Source organism: Neopsephotus bourkii, unplaced genomic scaffold (genome assembly GCF_033783945.1).
Source record: "Neopsephotus bourkii isolate Nb327-2 ecotype Australia unplaced genomic scaffold, CSIRO-AGI_Nbou_v1 NB_354, whole genome shotgun sequence".
NCBI classification, from domain to species: domain Eukaryota; kingdom Metazoa; phylum Chordata; class Aves; order Psittaciformes; family Psittacidae; genus Neopsephotus; species Neopsephotus bourkii.
This window is the reverse complement of record NW_026900860.1, coordinates 1150727-1165496: the sequence shown is the minus strand read 5'-3', so window position 1 is coordinate 1165496 and position 14770 is coordinate 1150727. Positions and strand designations below refer to the sequence as shown.

The window sequence follows — 14770 nt, the reverse complement described above, 5'->3', positions numbered from 1 at the left end:
TCTGGAAAGGCCCCACCTTCATGCACTCATCCTGGCTGATGAACATGGTCCATGCCCCCTCCCTAGAGCAGCCTGCCTCATCTGGGGATCCATCCCTGGGCATTGTCCTTGGAGCTGCTCTCTCCTTGGTTTGATTTGTACCCATCTCAAAGGGCTGCACACTGCTGTGTTCAGCCAGCCGGAGGGTGACTGTGTTATTTGTTACTACACAAACCTAACTAAATGCACACTTGTAGTGCTGCGTATTGGTTTTAAGCAAAGCTGTTCTTGTGATCACATTCATTGACAATTAAAAGTTTATATATAGCAATCGAGCCGCAGATACGAACGTCGCTGCTTGATTATAATGGCAAATTGCAAAAAGAAAGAGGAAAAAAAAGGTAGCTCTCTTTGTTCTGCTTTTCTTCTCAGAAGTAAGAACCTGGTTAAATCAGTCCACCATTATCCTACACTTCAGCATAATGCTGCTAAAAATGAAGCATTAAATTAGCCTGTCATCTTCCTGTCACTCACTTGGAGTCAAGTTGTCCTTCTGCAAAGCTTTTAGCTTCCATTAAGATGCCTTGTGGCAGGCATGTGGAATTCCAGCAGCAGCAGCAGTTCCTGACCCACCTCTCCCGGCTCGGCCTGTCCTGGTCACTGCTTGCCCAAAGGGAAACTCTGCTTCTCCCTCTTGCAAATCCAGGCAGGAGCGCAGCCCCTCTCTCCTGCCTGTGTGCCCAAGCTGTGCTCCATGGGGTGTCCAGCCCTTCCCTGCTGTGCGGCTGTACGGGAAATGAGGGATGGGAAATGGGCTTTGCTGGGAGCAATGTGAGGGCAGTGGGAACCTGCCACGGTCCCCAGGAGTGCGCCAGGGGAGGAGTCCAGATGTGGGCAAGAGCAATCCCCTCTCCTTCACACAAGTCTCTTGTGCTGGGATGAAGCTGGGCTTGGCTCAGATGGCACAAAGAGCAGCCCTGGCAGGAGCCCAGGCATCTGCCTTAGGGAGCCAGAATGAGAAAGACAAATGGGCTGATGGGCTCAGCGCTGCTGCAAGGAGCCAGAGTTCTCTGGTTAAAGTGAGAGATGCAGGACACGAGGTTACCACCACTTTGGTGCTAGCGAGAGTCACTCTGGAGACTCTTCATCAGGGACTGCAGCCACAGGACAAGGGGTGATGGGCTCAAACTGAAACAGGGCAAGTTCAGGTTAGATCTAAGGCAGAAGCTCTTCCCTGTGAGGGTGCTGAGGCGCTGGCACAGGGTGCCCAGAGAAGCTGTGGCTGCCCCATCCCTGGCAGTGTTCAAGGCCAGGTTGGACACAGGGCCTTGGAGCAAGCTGCTCCAGTGTGAGGTGTCCCTGCTCACAGCAGGGGGTTGGAATTGGATGATCTTAAGGTCCCTTCCAACCCAAACCAGTCTGGGATTCTGTGACATAGTGCAGGGATTTCTGTCTCAGGCACAGAGTCCTCTCGGTTTGTGCACAACATCTTAGGTTACAATTGTGTCTCATCTGATGGATGGGAGGCAGTGCTATTTGGGTAGTAATACACATTCACATTTGCTTGGGCTATTTCTGCTGCATCACGAAGAGGCCCACACTGCTCCCATCTGTTGAATAGTGAGTGTCTTTGATGGATCAGCCAGGCAAGCCAGCTAAACTCCCTCTGAGATTCTGCTCCTTCAGCAGTTTGCTTGTCCTGAGCTTGCCAGTTTTGTGTTTGAGCTGTTGGGATGGAACAGCCTGAGGAGAGCCTAGAAGTGAATTTGTTCCTAGTTTTGGTGGCAGGGTAAGGGGGAGTGAGACCTGGTCATAGAGGACAGCAGGAGTTCTCATGTTTCTGCTCTTCCTATTGCTCTCAGACACTTCTAAACCAAGGTGCTCCAGAGTCCTGCAGTGCAATCTGCAGTGATAAGATTGTACTTTAGCTTTGTCCTTTCAATTCCTTTCTTGTTCTGCTGACCTGAAATACTGATCCCTGCCTCTGTGCCTTGCTGTCATTCAGCTCCTGCAGCACAACTCCTGACTCCCGTAGTGCCCAATTGAGAGGACAGCTTAATGTGTGTACATTGTGCATGGAATGCTTATGCATCTTCCCCCTTTCTTAGACAGCTCTGTCATTAAATCACCCCAACACACGCTAAGAGTGCACACACTCGTGTTCATCCTGCTCATTACAGGTTCCAGGCCTCCATGCTTCTCAGGTCCAAGGTAAGCAACATGCTGTGCCCAGGCTGCCACCCCTCACATCACACATCATTCACTGCACACTGCCAAAACATTACCCCAGGAATCACACCACACTTGGCAGTGCAAAGTGTGTCCTCTGCCAAGCAGAAGACCATAGCACTGCATCTGTGAAGTGCAGGCTCAGAATGCTGGCCGGATCCTTGGCTGTCATAAATTGTTTGCCTTGTGCTAACCTCAGAGGAGCTACCTGCATTGGCAGGGCATCATCACCATTTAGGGATAAGGGCCATTAATGAGACAGATGGTCTTAATCCTCTGCTTATTGGATAGTTGTGCACATCACAAGTAAGACTTATTGAACTGTTACGGGCAATCAGCACACACCTCAAGGACTGAGTGTCAGTGGGAACTGAATGATTGCTGCCTCCACAGCCAGGCTGGAGCAGATGGCAGGCGAGAAGCTCTCCATATGGCACCTGTTAGGTCACTGGAAAGAAGACCAGTTCTCGGACAGTTACAGCTTCCATAAAGGATAAATAAACCACCCACTGAGCCAAATGATAGCTCTAATAGCCAGGAAACACCTTAAAGGATAAATGTGCAGGTAAATCCTGTCACAGAGCCATCTGAATCAGGATGCTGAAGCCCCTGTGAGAGGTGACCGATATGTTTCTGCTGAAAACAGCATTCCTCACTGGTGTTATGGTTTCATTACAGTTGGTCTAATAACTCAGAACTGCATTTACCTGTCTTTGTCCTGCACCAGTGTGGCACGATGCGCTGGGGGGGAAAGGGAGCAAAACCACACTATAGTACAAGCTCAGTGAACACTTCAGCTTCCTGCAACTCAATCTTCCTTCTTTCCCTTGTGCTGCTGCCTCAGCCATTCTAAGTGCTGGCCCTGCTTCTTTATAAAGTGTCATAGTGCCCATGGGTGCTCACCTCCATCTTCCAGCTCTTTCTTGCTAGCATAAAATGAACATCAGTTCAATGCCCAGCACTGGGCCCCATGAGTCAGTGTGATTTCTTTGGCCACTCTTTTGTGGCCCTTTTCAAAGCCTTTCAGTAGCGTTAATGAATTATTGTGCAGAGGCCAGGCAGTTTCTGGAACACTGGACTCAGACATCACAGAAGTAATCCTCATGTAGCCCTGTCACTGAGAACACATCAGTGTTTGCCCCTTTCAGCTTCCTTGCGTTTCAGCTGCTGGTACAGGACTAGGTTCGTTCTGGCTGAGCTGTGCTTCATGAATCACAGCAAGCCACTCCTTGCAGAGATGATAATCATTCTAATCTTCTATCATTATCTCCCAAAGCATCGGGAATGTGCTGGATAAATATTTACAGCAGAAAGAAGAGGCTTCAATTCTCTGTGGCTGAGCTGGGTTAAAATCTGACCTCCTGCTTGGAGCTCATCTCCAGTCTAAATCTTCAGTGTGTGACAGGCACAGAGAGCTTGCTCAGAGCAGGGCTGAAACGAGAGTCAATAGAGGGCAAAGGCATCCCAAGCCAGAGACTGCTCTGTTGTATGCATGGGTTAGATCCCATGCTGGTGTGAACACAGTGAAATCAGCACAACTCTAGTTGTACACCTTAACTCTGAGTACTAATAGCATCAAGTCATTCACACCAACAGTTACTGAACTGCAGCCATATGAAACGTACCTCATTGAAAGGAAAAAGCCCTGAAGCATTAAGCTGGCTAAGGTCTGCTCTTTGAGCTTCTAAAATGGGACTCAGTCTCACACACACACACACACATGCTCTCTTTCATGATAGAGTGCTAACTGCTGCTGCACTGTTTATTTTAGCCTGTCTGCTCCTCCATAATCACTAGATCAGCAACAAGATGTTAGGAAGCCCTCTGTGAAATGGAGCAGCTTTTCAGCTGTGCAGAGCAAGAAGCTTCCTTGGTCCTGTGAGGTGGATGGTCAGTGTGGGTAGCAGGGTCTAGCCCCAGAGCCTCTCTATGCCATGTCTCATATTAGGATGTAGGAGGAGGCAGAACCAGCCAGAACCATTGTGACTCAGTGCAGATCCCAAGGTTGCCCTGGTCTGTTTCCAGGTTACTGGGAGTTATGAAAGACCAAGACAGAAGAAGACAGAGCAACTGAGGAGCAGTGTCCCCATACAGGCACTGAAGAGGTGGGGGCTGGTATATCCCTATATCAAGACTCTTATGTTGTCACAGCAACGTTTCCACAAGCACATCAGAACACCAAGGCAAAGTAGGCAGTGCCAAGGCTCATTTCTCTGGCTCAGCTGCCCCAGTGATCCAGGGGCCTGCTGAGACCCTGGGGAAGGAGATGCTCTTACACCGCTGGACAGCAGAGGAAGGCCAGTGCCACAAGCTGTATCGTCTGCGCATTCAGGGGCTGTGTGAAGACACACCACTTGGCAAGGAGGAGAGCTGCTGCTGGGCACCACAACCCAAGGAGTCAAGCTGCTGCTGCTGAAACCACTCCTCAGATCCAGCAACCCTGTATTCCAGCAGCTCCCTTAGAGACCAGCACCACCAGGACACTTTGCTTTCTGGTACGACCTACCAGCGGTTGGAGGGGAAGCTAAGACAGCAGTCGGATTCTGCTTTGAACGCTGCAGCTTGGCTGCCACTAAAATCTCACTCCAGAAGTTACGTTACCCCTCAGCATCGTGCCTGTGTGTGCGCTTCCCTGTTTAAAGCCCTCGCTGTCAAAGCAAGCTGGTCACTGCCTGCAGGAAGCTGTGCTGGACTCTGCTGGCAAAATGTAGGCGATGTGAGCTGTCAGGCATGGATAACGTGCTGTGTGTTTCTGTCCCCCTTGCTGACAGTGATCTCACTTCGTCAAGAAGCGGCTGGAAATGGATGGGGTGCTTGGTTAGCACTTTTTGTCAGTAATTTTCCAGGGGAATCTCTCTGGTTCTGCTACCTGCTGCTGAAACAGCTCCTCAGGGACAGTAGCACCCAGCCTTCCCTCTTCAAGGGAGTAGCCTGCTCATTCCAGTTGCTAGTTCATCTCTGCTGGCACTTGGGGCTTGTCTGTATGAAGCAAAGGAAAGGCAGCATTGAATATTGGGGAATATCTTATTTGGGAGAATTGGGAGCAGAATCACTGTCCTTGCAGTAGCTGTTCTCCAATGAAGCCGTTTCTTCCTCCTGGTAGGCAAGCCGTGAGGAGGCTGCCATTCCACAGTCCCATTTCACTCTGGAAAGAAGGGAGGCTATTGCTTTTAAACCGTTCCTTTCCAGGCAGGCAATGCGTTGGGGAAGTACCTGGTGTGAACTTAGCACCAGCACCACTTGCACACCATCAGCCCTTGGTAAGCGGAGCTGCAGCATCCACCTCCAAGCAGGCAGAGCTGTTGTGGGTTTGTGTGCCCACTGCTATGAAGGATTCCATCCCCTCCGAGGGGCCCAGCCCCAGTCCAGGAGCACAGCTCAGGCTCTGTACCCATCTCCATGTGTAGCCATTCTCTCCAGACCACAAGCACTGGAAATGGGGGCTGCAGAGAGTGACCTGCTCAGAGACTGGACCAGGAACGGTGCCCACTGCTGCACTTCAAACTGCCTTCTCCTCTGTGGAGAGCCTAAGTGACTACAGTGGGTCAGAGAACGCATTGAGGGCAAAGTTGAATGGAGATGTTCAGGGGTTTCTTGCAAACTTCCATGAGGGAATGGCTGTCTTCTCTTGATATAAGGGGGTGGACAGCTTTTGCATACAGAAAGAACTGCCTCGGCTCTTGCTTGCAGAGCTGCCTGATCACCCAGTCCTCAGCTTTTCAGCAGCTCCAGTCCCTTTATTTCAACAAATGACCTGGTTCAACAGAACTGGTGGAAATCCCTCACGTTCTGGTTTTTCCTGGTAGGGAAGGGACACAGGGAGCTCAGTGCCTTGCAAAACCAAAGCCTGCATGTTCTGAACTTTCTTCCTGGGATGCTAATCATAGGAAAGGAGCAAAACACCCTGGTACAGTGACTGCAATCTGCCTGGCTCGTCTATAGGGAGGAAATCTTCCACAAAGTCTGCATTGGCTCCCATTTGTCCCTTCAAGTTCATGCAGATAATCCAGGATCAAATCTTCCTCTGGCTTTGCAGTTGATAGCTTCAGCCTGGGAGGACGTGTGTGATGTACTTCGGAGGTTTTGTGTCTATGCATCTAAATGGCTGGCCTGGGAGTTACAGCTGGCCCTGACTGCCTTTGTCTCACAAGAAGGCAGTGCTCTGGGGGCCATGTATCTCTGCTTTCCTCATGATGCTGTGCATTAATGCCATTCCTCAAACTGAGAACTTCCTCAACTTGATGGCTGTTGAAAGAGCACGGACCAGAACTGCAAATCTTAGTAATATGCAGGCCAAATCCTGCTCTCAGCTGCACAGATTTTCTGTGCCACCATTTAGAAGTTAATGACGCACTGGGGATGCTGTGCTGTAGACAAAGTACCATAACAAAGAAGTGCTGGTTGAAAAACCACTCTCAGAGCTCCCTCTGCTTCCTCTGTCTCAGTGTAAGAGGTAATTTCAGATAAGGTCTCACAGGGATGTGCTATGAGCCTGGCTCCACTGGGTATTTTTATTAGTGTCCAGTGAGACTGACTGGAGAATGTATCACTTTGCAATGACCTTCTCATCATGAAGGACTGACTGAAGCTTATTCCACCTTTATTTGGCAGCAAAGTGGACATTATCCTTAAATCCTTGTTTGAGGGAATGCGTTTTCACCACACAAACAGTCCCTGGATATCCGTGGGGCAGCAAAAAGAAGGCCTGGAAGGACAAGATTTTGATTCTGCACAAGTTGTGGCACAGTTGCCCAAACCCCCTGAATTTCTCCATGTAGAGGAAGAGGTCACAGAGGGCATTTCAGGCACCAGGCGTCTGTAAGGTCCTCCATGGACTTTACAACATGAAAAAGAAAAGGGACAGTCTTGTTGCCCTGTATTAAGAAGAGCTTGGAGAAGACCATTTCAGAGGATGGGATTGTGAAGCACTCATACACACTTCAAACAGCTCCTTCTCTGCAGAACCCCAAGACTGTTTCAGAAAGTTGCCAAGCAACCCAGAGGCCATCTATTGTAAATATCATCCAGACACTTGCTTCTTATAAACCAGGGAATGGGATCTAAAAGACAGGTCAGGAGAATCTCACTTCTCTGAGCCTGTTGCCTTTCTTGTCCTCCTGCTTCTTTCATACCCAGGACTCTCTCCTCTTCCCACCCATATTCCTTCCTTGCTTCATTTTCTGTACTGGGAAGAAGGAAAAGACAATGCAGTCAAAGAGACAACAAAAAACTCTAAAGAGAGGCAAAACTATGTGTGACAGCATTGCAGTATGTAAGGAAGCACCAGTGAGGCATTAGCAATGTAGTTTGTAGCTGAGCATTTCCAAAGAGAACTTGATAAATGCAGCACAGCTCTGCACCACTTACACACCCTGCCTTGCCAAAAGGAGCAAGGGTAGTCACTGTAACACTCGCAGGAGAGGAAAAGGGGGGAAAAGATGGATTTAACGGTGTACATTGTCATTTTTTACTCTTTTTTGGTTCTTCTCTGTGAGGGAGCCAATGAACGACTTTAGAGCATCCAAGTAGTGGCACTACTATAGAAACACTGACGAAACACAGACCTTGGGGTGCAGAGGGGTGGCAAGAACCTGTGCATAGTCCCCACCTTGCTGTTCCTTTGTTGCTTCTCTGCAGACTAAGCCCTATGAGCCTCTTTCTCTACATTCTGCACCACACTCACTGTTTCCCCATGTCACCGAAACTGCCAATAAATAATGATGTTCCTCTCTTCCCTCTTGAAAATCGGCATGCTCTAAATTCTGCTTTCCATAAGCAGGTTGTTGGAAAAGTTGTTAGCCTCGGAAATGCCTTAATCTTTGGACAAACAGACTTTAAATGGTGCCCTGTTGTCTAGCAACTATACTATAAACAGCCCTCCATTTGTCCCTGTGGGTAATCACTGATTTCTCGGGGATTAAAGCTTAAGTAACACTCCAATCTAGGTGCGTGCATCAGACCACAGAGTATTACAGCAGATTACGTCTCCTACTACACAGCTTGCTTAACCATTTATAATCACAGCAGAAACCTGATAAGAAAATGAGCACTAGCTTGTCAAATAATTAGTATTTTGAGTTATGATGTAGAACATTTTACTGGCAGGCTCCAGAGCATTTCTGTCATACTGTGGGGTGGAGCGGCAGATAAGCATCAAATTAGAAGATCTCAACTAGGCTGAGCCTGAGTTATTTCAAATACATCTTGATAGCTGCTGCCCAGCACCCTCTGCTTGTTCTCTTGCCTTTATTTGCTTCTCCATACCGCAGGTATGGAGTTGTACCTTCCAGTGCTGTGCAGGACCGTGCCGCAGCGAGATACTACAACTCAGCTGTGGGCACAGAGGCTCAGGACCGATTGAGCTGACTCTCTACGTGTTGTGAATACAATTTACTAGATGCATCTGCTTCCATAGATCACCGTCTGCTTAAGAGACTAAAACCATGTGCTATTGCTAAATCACTGCATTCAACACCTTCCCCAGTGAAGCCCCCCTGCGGCATGTACTGTCTTCAGTTGCTGATGGTCTCAGCATAATGCTGGGTAATGGATGAATGGGGTGGCCTGGGGCTGGCTGTAAGCAAAGAGCAATTGTTGAGTTGAATTTAAATGAAACTTGAAATAAATAAATAAATAAATCACAGGCTCTAGATTTAGAATAAATCTCAGCATTTGTGGGATTAGAGTTTCAAATGGTGGTCTCCCACGCTGAAAGAAATACAGGTCTGTGGGTGGGTAATGCTACATATCTGTTGGAAAACGGGCATTTAACTGAAGGAATTATGTTCAAGGCTTTTAAGATATACCTGAAGAATCCACATTTTAAAGATAGCAAGTTTAATAAGAACTGAAAAATCAAACTCATGCCAGAATTCCTCAGTTCCCCACCCTTGTGATCCTACTTTAATGGCTTGCTTGTGACCCACAGGCAGCAACTAGAATCTCCCCTAGTCCCCGCAACACTCAGGCTCTTCTGGCTTTAAATATGAACTGTTCCATGACTATGATTCTAAGTGCAGAAAGCATGGGGAAAGCAGGGAGCAGCCTCCCTGAAAGGAAAGATTTCTCCAGGGCCAAGCCCGTGTGAGGGTTGCAGTATGCCAAAAGGCATTTGATGCTCTTAGCCAGTATTTGAGTGCTTGGAAGGCTGGTGGAGCAGTGTCAGGAGCAGCCCAAATGGTGGGGTGAAACCTACTTATATACCAGTGTTTTCCATGTGCTATGTGGGTGACATGGGAAAGATCCATGGCTGTGATACCCCAGGGAATGTGCACTTGATTCAAACGTCCACAGGGTGCCCTCCCCTGTGAAATACCATAATTTCAGAAACCTTTATTCTTAAGCAGTTGTTAGCAATAGAAAAAGGGTGATCCTGCTTTCCTAGCTGCAGTATGTAGGCTTTAAGGCCTGAGGATGTAGTGACAGGGACATTTTGGACCCTGCATCTTTCTTTAAGTGTTTAAAAGAAGTGTCTGTTAGACCCACTGGGATTACAGGCATGCTCCAGAGCTCTGTCTGCCTCAAAGTGGGAAGAGTTGGCACAATGTTCTTTGGGAGGCACTACGCAAACAGCGTGATCCCACTGGGATTTGTCTGAGTTTTCAGTTCTTGCCTCCCTGTTGTTGTGTCCTCCAGCCTTCTATCCCCAAAGCAGTTCCATAGGTATACTTAGCTTCTGTCTTCCTGCTGCTGTCTCCTGAAGGGATGCGTCTGATAAAGCTAGTATTTCTTGCATGAGACATCCCATAAAGTTTCAGTGATATAATTAGGTTATACACTGGGTGGAGCAACAATTGGATTCTCTCTATGTTCTACATTTGTATTAAAAGAAATGACAGCATTATCATCTTCCTTCTGCCAACCACTTTTTGGTTTTAATTCCCTTGTAAATCAGCTCAAATTGCCTCTGGATTCTGGAGCAAACTCAGTGTATGGACAAAGTCTTGCTCCTGCTGAATTTAATGGCAAAATTCCTGTTGCACTGAATTTTGGACAGTACAAAATTCACTTTTGGATGCAAGAGAACAAACAATTCAAAGCCTCCTGGGACTAATGAAAATCTGTGAGTTGCTGTCAGTTCCATTTGCATCAGTTTAACAACACGTATTTGGGTAAGACAAAGGCAAAACCCCTTTAAATACGGTGCGAAAGCATTTCCATCTCTAGTACTAAAGCAATTTTTGTCACATAATGAGAATTCTAGCTGCAAAACATACTACTGCTGTAAAAAGGTGGTGTTAGAGACTGTGACAGCCTTTGAGATGTGGTCATTTTAAAAGCCAACAACCTTGACAATACCCTTTGGAGACTACTGTTTGTTAATAGTGCACATTAGGAATCAAGCAATCATAGAGAGTGCAATTAAGCGCATAATCACAGATATTTTTGACATCTGTCTACTTATAGGCTCTATGGCAGGTTTTTTTTGCATCTCCCCCCTTGCAGCCTAAGTGTCTTCAATTAATTTATCACGACCATCTGTGTTGTAATTTTTGCTGCTCAGCTTGCCTTTCTACATCTGGTTTTTGGCTGAATATTTCATGACACTTCATCATTTTCACTCACAGCGCTAAAAATACAGAATTAATATTTGTTGGGTTGCTCACTGAAGTCAATCCACAATTAAACACACCACTACACTTCTGCTAAATGATTCTTTATGATGGTGAGCACAAAGGCAAGAAGGAAGGAACAACATTTTAACACCTGTGCATCAGGTTTTCTGGAGCTGCCTACTTCAGATGCACAGAGGCAAAAGCATCAGTGGTTCTGTCAGCTCTGAATCCCCAGCTTAAAGGATGTTTCAGGGAGAAGGGGCTATGCCATGGCTGGAAGGTTGTTTGGTTATTGTGTTCTGGATAGTCTCTGTGAATGGCCATCAGTGGTTTTGAGGGCCGTAACTAAGTACAATCACTGCAACAGGGTTCTGTAGTACACAAGGAACAGTGTAGATCCAGCCTCTCATCACTGATCACAGTACATCAGATGGAATAAGCAGTTAAAGCTGGCTGCACTGAGTGGGCAATGCATGCAGCAAAGACGAAATGTGTTGGTTGTCACTTCCTAGTGCCATCAAGGTTAGGGGCGCAGTGCTCCTAATGGTAACTCATTCCACCTCCCTACAGTGAAGCAGATGTTTTCTATTGCTTTCCTAGTGTCCCTTGAAACGTTTAACTTGGGGGCTCATTCACAATAAATACTTGTCCATTACGCAAATCTGTCGTCTGAAGTGATTGCTTCTCCCTGATGTTCTTTCCTTAATTTTCTTCCTTTAGTTAATACTAATTTTAAGTGACCATTTTCCACTCCTGGCAGTGTAGCACGCTGTGATTCTGTTTTCAATGGCTTCAGTATCTCTAGGCTTTAGTAAACCATAGCAACTGTCATCTCCTCCTAAATGAGAGAAGTGCAAAAAGCGAACATCAGAGCCTACTCAGATACAGCAACAGGCCTCTCACTCAGGAGCTTGTACAGGAGAAATGCTTTTCGCTATAGCAAGAACTGTCCTTGCAATGACATTATGGTATGTTCATCTAAGACAAAAGTCCTTGATGAAACACAGCTCTGTCTGCAATAGTCCTATCCAAGAGGTTTTCCTGAGGAAGACCTGTACAGTGTGCTCTTCACCCAGCTGTGCCCTGGGACACAGTATCCAAGTATCTGCCTCTTTTACTGACCCAGGATACTATTTTCTGAGTTGATTTTTTTGACCTTCTGGATTGTGGTCCCTGATGGCAATATGACACCTCTGGGGTGAGGGGACACCCCACAGCAGCAGAAGTATCAAAGCCAAGCCTTGATGGGCACAGCCTCATGCCCACAACCGAGTGGAGGGAGAAAGGGGCAGCCCCACAGTGAGGAGGAAAAGAAAGAGACATTCACCAGGAAAGCCTGGGTAACACTGCCAGTTTTCCCAAAGGAGCCTCAGCCACAAAAAGGCTGGGACTGCTGCTTAAGACTGAATGAACTTTCTCTTTTCTGCTTATAGAGCACTTCTGTGTGGGTGGGCTGACTGGATTGGAAGTAAACAGCAGGAAGAAGACCTCCCCAGTCAGTGATAAACTGCTTTGCTGAGCGAAAACAAGCACTGCAAAAATATGACAAATAGCTCTGAAAGTGGCACTTTTCTAAGCTGGGTTTTAAGCCTATGAAAAAGGCAATGTTCCCTCTGTGAGCCCCATTATATTCATTGGTATGCTTCACCAACTTAGCCAAAACCCAGCAGGCCAGATATAACCCTATCGCATTATGCTTGACTTTTATCAGTGATGGAGTGAGATTTTTTGCTTGTGGTTGGACCCACGCAGATTGAAGAAGCCTCTCTTTAGTGCCAGTGCCAGAGGTCTGTGACTTTGGCACTGAAACGTGAAGGCTGTACAGCTCCCATCACAGGGGCCTGCAGCTTGGGGTTCGTAATATGCTCAGGTGAGTCAGGGCAGCATCCGATAAATCACACAAAACAGCAGTCCTGAATGGACAGCACTAAAAATTATAATGGTGAAACTCGATAATCATGGAATTGTCCTGGAAAACATAACATGGAATAAAGCTTTACCCTGTCTACCTTACCAGAGCACTAAGCAACTGGTGGTTTGAACGCTGACTGATGAGGTAAGTCCTATCAGTACAACAGCAGGAGAATCCTTGGTTTCAACTGCTTAATAAGGTATAGGAGAGATAAATGACTTTTTTCATTGTGAGGCTTATGTATCTGCAAAGAAATGCTCCTGAAGATCACAGTCACCACTGTCTCGAATTCATGGCAGGAATTTCCCATGAATTCACCCCACTGAAAATACAACACCTCATTTGCCTGGTCCCTAAGTATTTTCAAGACGGGGTTTGTTCTGCATTAGTCAGAGTTGATGACTGTTGAAAGACGTTTTAATGGGTGAAAATGTAAAGGACTTTAGCCATTTAAGATGGCTTTTAATTAAAACTCAACAATCCTGTGTTGAGCAGAGCACAGCCAGAATGTCATAAACCTCTGCAGCCTGGGTAGTGTGCTGCGCTGCGCTGGGCTGGAGCTGGGGACAGACACGTAATCCTCCACAGATAATTAGAGCAGAAAATGCTTCTAATCTCTTTGTTAGTCTGGTTTTGTTATTTGATCTAATAATAAACTAGACAAAGGAAAAGAAGTCCTCATACATTTTAATTTAGACTGTGCTGGGAATCTTTTAGCCCGCAATGTTTTAGCTGCTCTGTTTTGATTTATGCATGTACTGTACAGACCAGCATGGTCCCCGGGTCCAGTTTTCACTCTTTTTCACTTCACTGACCACTCACTAAATACAGCTGTCCTCGCTGACCTTTTAATAAACACAGCCACTCCTCATGGTTTTCCAGATCCACACACATCTCTTTCAGATCCCAGTGCACAAGACTCTTCTTGTAACGTGTTTGTTTCACAGATGATCCCTCTGACACCACATGTCCTTCCCCTTCCCAATGGCACAAACCTCCATCCTTAGCCTCCTCCTCTTCGCCTCCCTCGTTCCCTTCTAGCTCCCACGCCAACCCCTCATCATTCTTCATCCCTCTAAACCCAATGAAACCTGTGACCCATGACTGAAGCCCTTTGGACAGCTCTAGCTACTGCTGGAAGTCCTGGTGATAAATAAATGAGGGTGACCGGTCGATGACAATCTGAAGATGAGCCAGCATGCACTTGCAGCCCAGAAACCACCCGTGTGCTGGGCTGCATCACCAGCACTGAGACCAGCAGGTCAAAGGAGGTGATCCTGCCCCTCTGCTCTGCTCTGGTGAGACCCCACGTGCAGCACTGTGTGCAGTGCTGGTGTCCTCAGCGTGAGAAGGACACGGAGCTGCTGGAGCTAGTCCAGAGGAGGCCACAAGGATGCTCAGGGACTGCAGCACCTCCCGTATGGAGACAGGCTGAGAACATTGGGGCTGTTCAGCCTGGAGAAGAGAAGCTGTGTGGAGACCTCAGAGCAGCTTCCAGTGTCTGAAGGGGGCTACAAGGATGCTGGAGAGGGACTCTTCAGCAGGGACTGCAGCCACAGGACAAGGGGTGATGGGTTCAGACTGAAACAGGGCAAGTTCAGGTTAGATCTAAGGCAGAAGCTCTTCCCTGTGAGGGTGCTGAGGCGCTGGCACAGGGTGCCCAGGGAAGCTGTGGCTGCCCCATCCCTGGCAGTGTTCAAGGCCAGGTTGGACACAGGGGTTTGGAGCAAGCTGCTCTAGTGTGAGGTGTCCCTGCCCGTGGCAGGGGTTGGAACTGGATGCACTTTAAGACGTTTCCATCCCGAAGCGCTCTGTGACTCCCTGGTTCCACCGCCCCGTTATTTACCACCGCACATTCAATGCACAGAGCAGGCCCCTGCGCGGGTCCGCTCCGTCCCGGGGCCGGGCCCTGCGGCCGGGCGCGCGCCGCCCTCGGGTCAAACCGCCTCAGCGTAGTCGCCATGGCAACAGCAACCGCCGGGGGGGGGAGCGGCGGACGCGCCTCAGCCCGCCTGGAGCCGGCGGCGGCTCCGCTCAACTTCGGCGGCGGCGGCGGGACCGGAGCCGGTGACCGCGGTAAGGAGGAGGGGACGCT

At 48.0% G+C, this 14770-nt stretch overlaps 1 protein-coding gene across 1 annotated transcript in view; it reads left to right on the top strand.

Moving 5' to 3' along the window:
• The window catches only part of RD3 (RD3 regulator of GUCY2D), a 53773-nt gene that overhangs the window by 18656 nt on the left and 20347 nt on the right, over positions 1 to 14770 (top strand). The gene's annotated exons all lie outside the window — the stretch shown is intronic.